This window comes from Macrobrachium rosenbergii, chromosome 53 (assembly GCF_040412425.1).
Source record: "Macrobrachium rosenbergii isolate ZJJX-2024 chromosome 53, ASM4041242v1, whole genome shotgun sequence".
Classification (NCBI taxonomy): Eukaryota; Metazoa; Arthropoda; class Malacostraca; order Decapoda; family Palaemonidae; genus Macrobrachium; species Macrobrachium rosenbergii.
In genome coordinates, this window is record NC_089793.1 from 14,570,324 (window position 1) to 14,577,589 (window position 7,266).

Sequence of the window (7,266 nt, forward strand, 5' to 3'; positions counted from 1 at the left end):
TGGCAAAATAAATATATAAATAAATAAATAAAAACAGGAATTTAAGCCGGTGTGAATGGACACTATTGGCTATCACTATAATAAAAAAGTAACATCTTAAATTTTGTTGTTTTCGACATTTCTGTCATAATCATACTCTCGTTGGATCATGTTATAAGATGGCAGGAGAGTATCCCACGTTCTCCTGACTGGCCTAGGTGATTAGGATGCTGACCTGTTCTCAAGGTCACGAAGTCAAAAAATGATAAAACTATATGCAGCCGATACACGGATACCTATAAATGATAAGTTCCAAACAAAATGTCAGTATTTTCTCACTTGATTATCAACTTCCAATCATAATATATCACCTATAGGACACTGAGACATCACCACTGAAACAAATGATGTCTAACTAAAATGAAAGATTACACAAGTAAATTTCCATTTCCTATACCTTTGGAGAATCTGTAAAACCGGAAGGAACGGTGCATGCGCGCATGCGCGAGAGCAAATACAAGGTCTTTGAAGAACACTCAGCATACAGCAGACTCCTGACCAGCCTGGGTGTTCTGTGCCCTGATTAGCTAACTCCTTTCATTTTCATAGTGTAAGGAACAAGTTTTACACCAAGACAGTAGATTATAGCATTAAGGGATAAAGGTACCATTATACGTGTGGCTTTTATTATGCCTTGACAACTCACATTCATAAGTCACATGCATGCATGTACGTGCGTACATCTGTGTAAGTGTATAAGAACAGACCTATTCAACAACATCGGATTCTGGTTTCACTCATCAAGGTAAGTGATCAGCCTTGTGTGTGGCGACAGTTCGCCCCCATAGAATCCGCCGCTACAGGTCTGGTTTACTGCCCAATAAACAAGCTTGCCTCCAGATCAAATAGGAAGCATATAAAAAAATTAACTCTTTTGCTTTTAGATTTATAGGGGACTATTATCTGGTTAAGTACATCGTCATCGTTGTTCTTATTATTATCATCATTTACTCACAATCACTGTCATTATTACTGTCATCTTCACTAATATCATCGTTACCCTAAGTCCTCTCAGAACTTGATGTATTAGTATCTTCCATAAAAAAAATTATCGCAAAAAACCTGAAGAACGAAGATTTTACCCTTTATGGTACAAGGACATATATGATGTTTTTACCAAGCTGAAATCATGAAAAAAGAAGGGAGGGGAAGGAAAGGGGGAAGAGGGGGGATGGAGGGGGATGAAAGTGGGGAAGGGAGGTAAGGAGAGTTGTCGCTAAACCCTCGTAGCAGTTGGGACTAATGGAAATTCTTGTCAGCTGCCACAGTGGTTCATAATGGACTGTAGCTTGCAAGGACTCAAAGGACTGGAAGCAGTACATTCAGAAAGTTGTTTTCGTCTACTTGCGGGCTGGTAGCAAAATCGGTAACCTCCAGCTAAGGGTATCATTTCACAGTTACGCTACTGACAGATACCCGAAGATCGAATGTACTTGATATGAATGACATGACAGCCTGAGGGATGACCTGAGGTCTCTCTCTTTCACCTCGCTGAACATTAGTATTCATCGTTCATCCTGGAAGCACAATCTTATATGGGCTGCTCCTACGGAGGCTGGCCGGTCGAGCTCATCCAAATCTCGATGGGGTCGTTTTACTTCTTTAATGGTCGAAATCTTGGTTAATTTGCTCAGTGACTACTTTATAAAACGGTTACAGTCTCTTATATCTCGATCTAGTCTTGATATGAATTTAATTAAACAAGATCAACCGGTGACCTTTCGCCTTAGCTAAATTCTTTAGCTTTCTGTAAAAGAAAACTATTGTGCCGGCTATGTCTGTCCGTCCGCACTTTTTCTGTTCGCCCTCAGGTCTTAAAAACTACTGAGACTAGAGTGCTGCAAATTGGTATATTGATCATCCACCCTCCAATCATCAAACATACCAAATTGCAGCCCTCTAGCCTCAGTAGTTTTTATTCTATTTAAGGTTAAAGTTAGCTATAATTGTGCTTCTGGCAACGATATAGGAAAGGCCACCACCGGGCGGTGGTTAAAGTTTCATGGGCCGCGGCTCATACAGCATTATACCGAGACCACCGAAAGATAGATCTATTTTCGGTGGCCTAGATTATACGCTGTAGCAGCTGTACAGAAAAATCGATTGCGCCGAAGAAACTTCGACGCACTTTTTCCTTGCTTAATTCATCAACTAACCGGAACTTCAGAAGATATGTCTTTCTCTATCTTCTTCCTTTAAATCATTAGCTGAAACCACTTATGGACAGAGTCAACAGACTATAAACCCAAGAGGGTTCCAAAGGGAAATCAGCCTGCAAAGAGAGACGAATTACAGGAAAAGGTGATAAATAAATAAATATGAGGGAATAGAAAATAAAACCGATAAGGATTTTTTTTTTTTTTACGGATTGCGGCTGACTATTTCTGTTAGTCAAATTCCGTTCTCATACAATCCCCTATTGTAGTATCCATATGTAAGAGGATGATTCGGTTCTTTCCATGTCCTCGTCATTTCCTTTCCATTTCTCATAAAGCTCTTTCACAGTCTAACCTACACCACGTGTGATGATACTATTGAATGGGACCTGCAAAGTGATGCTTCATTGCCTTGGTGACAAATCTCCGTCCTGTCTTTCAAACTTCTTCAAACTTCACGATAATGTTCAAGGTTTGGGAAAGCTGCACTCCGAAGATATAATTTCCCAGTTACATCTCGTACTTATAGTGCATCAAGTGCATTGCGATGAACTGTACTTTCCTGTTGAAAAATTCTTGATACTGTCGTTAAACGTGGAACCTACTCCGCGTAGAGACCTATATTACGAGTATATACAAATATAAGTGCATACATAGTGCCTCTTAAGCAGTAAGACAGGCCACAAACACACACGCAAACGTATACACATATGCACACACACACATATACAGTATATATATACATATATATATATATGACATAAATAAATATATTCAAACCTATTCAAAGAAAACAACTAAAACTCTTTAAAACACGAAGTAGGTAAATGTGAGTTATAGCCAATTTAAAGACTTCTCCAACGTTTAAGTCAAGCAAGCAAAAAAAAAAAAATAAAATAAAATAAAAAATAAAAAATGCTCTATGCATGTCCCTTGGGCAAGGGCGAGGTCGAACCCACAAATATTCTAGCAGTCGCATATATCCTTGACAAGTTTAGAAAAAAAAAAAACTTGTAATTTGCTTACAAAATGGCAGTTATTTTCTCTGTACTTCAGTGTCGCAAAACACTGAAATTCCCTCAAAATAACCATCCACACTAAATGTAACAGGAAACACTTGATCTCTGTAATAAACAAAGATGTGAGAGGTCAAGGAATGTGGCACTAGGAAGTAAAAACGATGTTTGATACTGTACTTTACAGATAAAAGTATTAAAAAGGAAGTAACGACGACTGGCCAACGATAAAATCAAACTTTTTTTTTTTTAAGCACTGCTTCAAGGCAGACATTTTTTTTTAGTCGCTTCCACTGCTCCCATCGACCATATTCTTTCAAGACCCACTTGGTATGTGAACCCTACCTGTTCCTTTGTTTTACAGTCTCCCAAGTTTCCGATCGAACTGTGAAACTCAAACCAAAGTACATTCTAACTATCACGAGGCTAATGGATTTGATGTCAAGGTGTTCAAAAAGCACTTTACCTATCATTAATTCTTCCTCTTTTTCAATACACGTAAGTGTATTTTTCATTCTGATGTTATGGGATTCACATGTTGGATGTTTTTTTCCTATTTTATGGGCAGTAGAAGTCTTGTATATTTATTGCCTCATTTGGTTATGTAACGGCATCCTTATGGTCTACTGATTCCAAGTATCCAAAGCGGACATCACATACGTACAAGCTTTCGTAGTACAGCACGCTGAAAGTCCTTTTAAATTTCCCAAACCGATTAAAGAGTTCTGTAATTCTAAGGTTTCCTATCCTGACTGACCGTCCTACGAGTATTCTAGCCTTCATTTCTAGTCTTGAAAACTTCTACATTATCTGATCACAACTGGGTCAAATTTTTCCAGTTATATAATTCTTATCCCTCATTTTCTACCCTCCAAATCTGCCTCAAAGTCAACCAACCAGCCTCTGTCATTTTGATGGAGCGCTTGTGTCAAGCTCTGAATGCTCTATGTCTGAATTTCCTTTAATTAACATTACTTCTGGTCCCTGGAATATACCCCTGAAGACATCTCGCCTTATATGAAATGTCCCTTGTCCATGATTCTTGCGTAATCATCTTCAATAAAACCAAACTCTCCCTCAGCTCCGGCTGCCTGCAGAGAGCTGTAGCTACGAACTTTTGCAAAACATCCAGTGTCAAGAAGATAAGAACCCAATTATGACAAAATCCACAGCCTTGGGCACTCTGCATCTATGAGTATAGCTTCGCGTTTAATTAATCAGAACTATCACAACAGCCATCCTCAAATCCAGTTCTTCTCGAGTCAGTTTCGTGGTCCGATAACCACTTATCGTCGTAAACACCTTCATTTTGGGCGTTACGTAGGAGTAGGATTAGTAAATGGGCATGTAATTGTTAAGAAGTTGACTGTTTGGTAGTTAATATAGTAATTACGAAATATCTGTCTTTATTAAACGATTTTCAAAGGGGTATGCAACAACTTTATATTTTTGCAATGACACTTTCGTGTATACGACACATTAAAAACGAAAATTATGACAAAGTGCACTAAGGGAAAAATATCTTGTAACTGCTAAATATAGTTTACAACAATTATCACTGGCGAAGCTTAAATTGGAAATGATTTTAAGAGAATTTGGAAAGCCATTATGTAACTTCTCAATGATAAATTCAAAATTGTATGGAAGGTATATTTGAGAGTGTCAGTGTTTAGGATGACAAAAACAAGTTCTTAACACTAACGACTGAAAGTAGAGGGGACAAATTCAGCAAACTAGCCAATCCTGTGACTGGTCTATCCTTGGATGAGACGATGCTGAGGTCACTTTGCCGATAAAGGAATAAGGGATTTAACCCGGAAGAAAGCACGATTTATTGCTTTGAAATAGCTTCTGGTGTAAATGAATCAGAAATGAAATAAATGATGACTATAAATCAATATTAATAACACGTCTATATAAAGCCTTGTTTATTTATTGTTGCGAAGGAAAATTTTTTAATAGTAACTAACAAAATTTCATACACTTATTGAGCAAAGCTGATCATATAAATAAATAATCTCTCTCTCTCTCTCTCTCTCTCTCTCTCTCTCTCTCTCTCTCTCTCTCTCTCTCTCTATGTGTATATATATATATATATATATATATATATATATATATATATATATATATATATATATATATATGAGATTTGTGGAAGTGAAAGCACAAGAAAACACTACGAGTGCACGGAGTTGGAGGCGATGATGATAATGATGACTGAGCTAAGAAGTGCTTGCTTTTCAAATGACTTCAAACCGTGCGGACGATTTCGTTTTCCTCACACACTTCACTTCCTTTCCTCTGCACCTCTTGTTACCGACCTACGCAAACCCACCAACATTTCCCTCTGGTAAGCGTCAAAACATTCCCGTTTCCCTTCAGACGACTCCTGCTGCCAAACCGTCCACATTCCTCCATTTGTCTCCCTGTCACATTTATGAACAACACCAATTTTACAAGCGCAATAAACCTGACAGGAAACGCATTTACTCGTTAAGTACAAAGTTAGTACATTTAGTCGTGGCTATCCTTGAGTGAAATGTTCCAAAACGAGAACAAAAGCTTCCTCATAAACATTATGGAAATGAATTGCTTCCTGTCACTTACCTCACGCACCTACAGCTTAAAGTTAGAAGCTGATGTCCAGAAATCCGCAGATACCAATAAACAAATCAGGTAAGAACAACAAATCAGGTAAGAACAACAGCGTGGATACAAACGCATATTTGCCTCTATAAACATGCTTGCGTGTTTGGTTCAAACGTCTCCATACACGTTACATTTATCTTTCTGCCTTTATATTCGTGTACATTGACGCCTGACTATTCTTCTTCCTACGCAGAGAGAAACTGACATTCACCCAGGGAAAATTCTTACCGCTCTTTGATCACGTGATCGGCCAACGGTAACAAAGTAACCGTGGCAGAGACGAGTAATCCGATAGGACGGCAATGGAGGTTCAGGCTTCCGATAAAGAGATCAAGATAGCCTGAACATACCAATCCAAGTGCAAGAACGTGTTATATAATGCGGTTACTGAAAGCAAGTAAGTGTTTTTTTCTTTCTTTTTTTTTTTGCATATGGGGGGTTCATAGAAGCATATGGCATCCTTGGTAAGATATGCAGCCTCGCTTATTGGTAAGTTTCCCCTTGAGTACATACTCGTATGGAATGCTTCCAAAAGTACAAACAGTATGAAGCCCGGGAAATAAAAAACAGGGAGCAACACAAGTAAGAGAAGCATAAAAATATTTTACAGATACTATCAAATGACATAATAAAGGTTAACAAAATCAACATATTTGAACACTTTTTGAAAAAGTAAGTAAATAAGTAATGCCCGTCATTCTTTACAGTCTGTCTGCACTTGTGGGGGACAAAAAACCTTTGTTACTGAACAGGGACAACAGAACATTGATGCTGACACTCCACAAAACGGGAAGCAAACACGAACTCCTCAACTCTCAGGATTTAAAATGTAGGAATCAGGAGTTCTCTACTGCAATATAACTTGACAAAGATGCTCGAACGAGACACCTCCCGACGACGGCCTGAATCAGGGCCGCCAAAGTTGTTTAGTCTGAGGGCCACTCTTAAAAAAAAAAAAAGTCATGAGGGCCGCCTGTGTCTGTATGTATGTATATATATATATATATATATATATATATATATATATATATATATATAAATATACATATATATACATACATATATATATATATATCATACATATGTATGATATATATATATATATATATATATATATATATATATATATATATATATATATATATATCATTAAATTAGATTTATATCCTGAATAAAGAAATATTCCTTGCAAAATCAATAATACAATATTTCATTTGTGTTACATCATATGTATATATATATATATATATATATATATATATATATATATATATATATATATATATATATATATATATATATATATATATATATATACATATGATGTATGCCAATGAAACTTTGCTTTGTAGTTATTGATTTTGCAAGGAATATTTCTTTTATTCAGGATAAGCGGTAAATCTAAT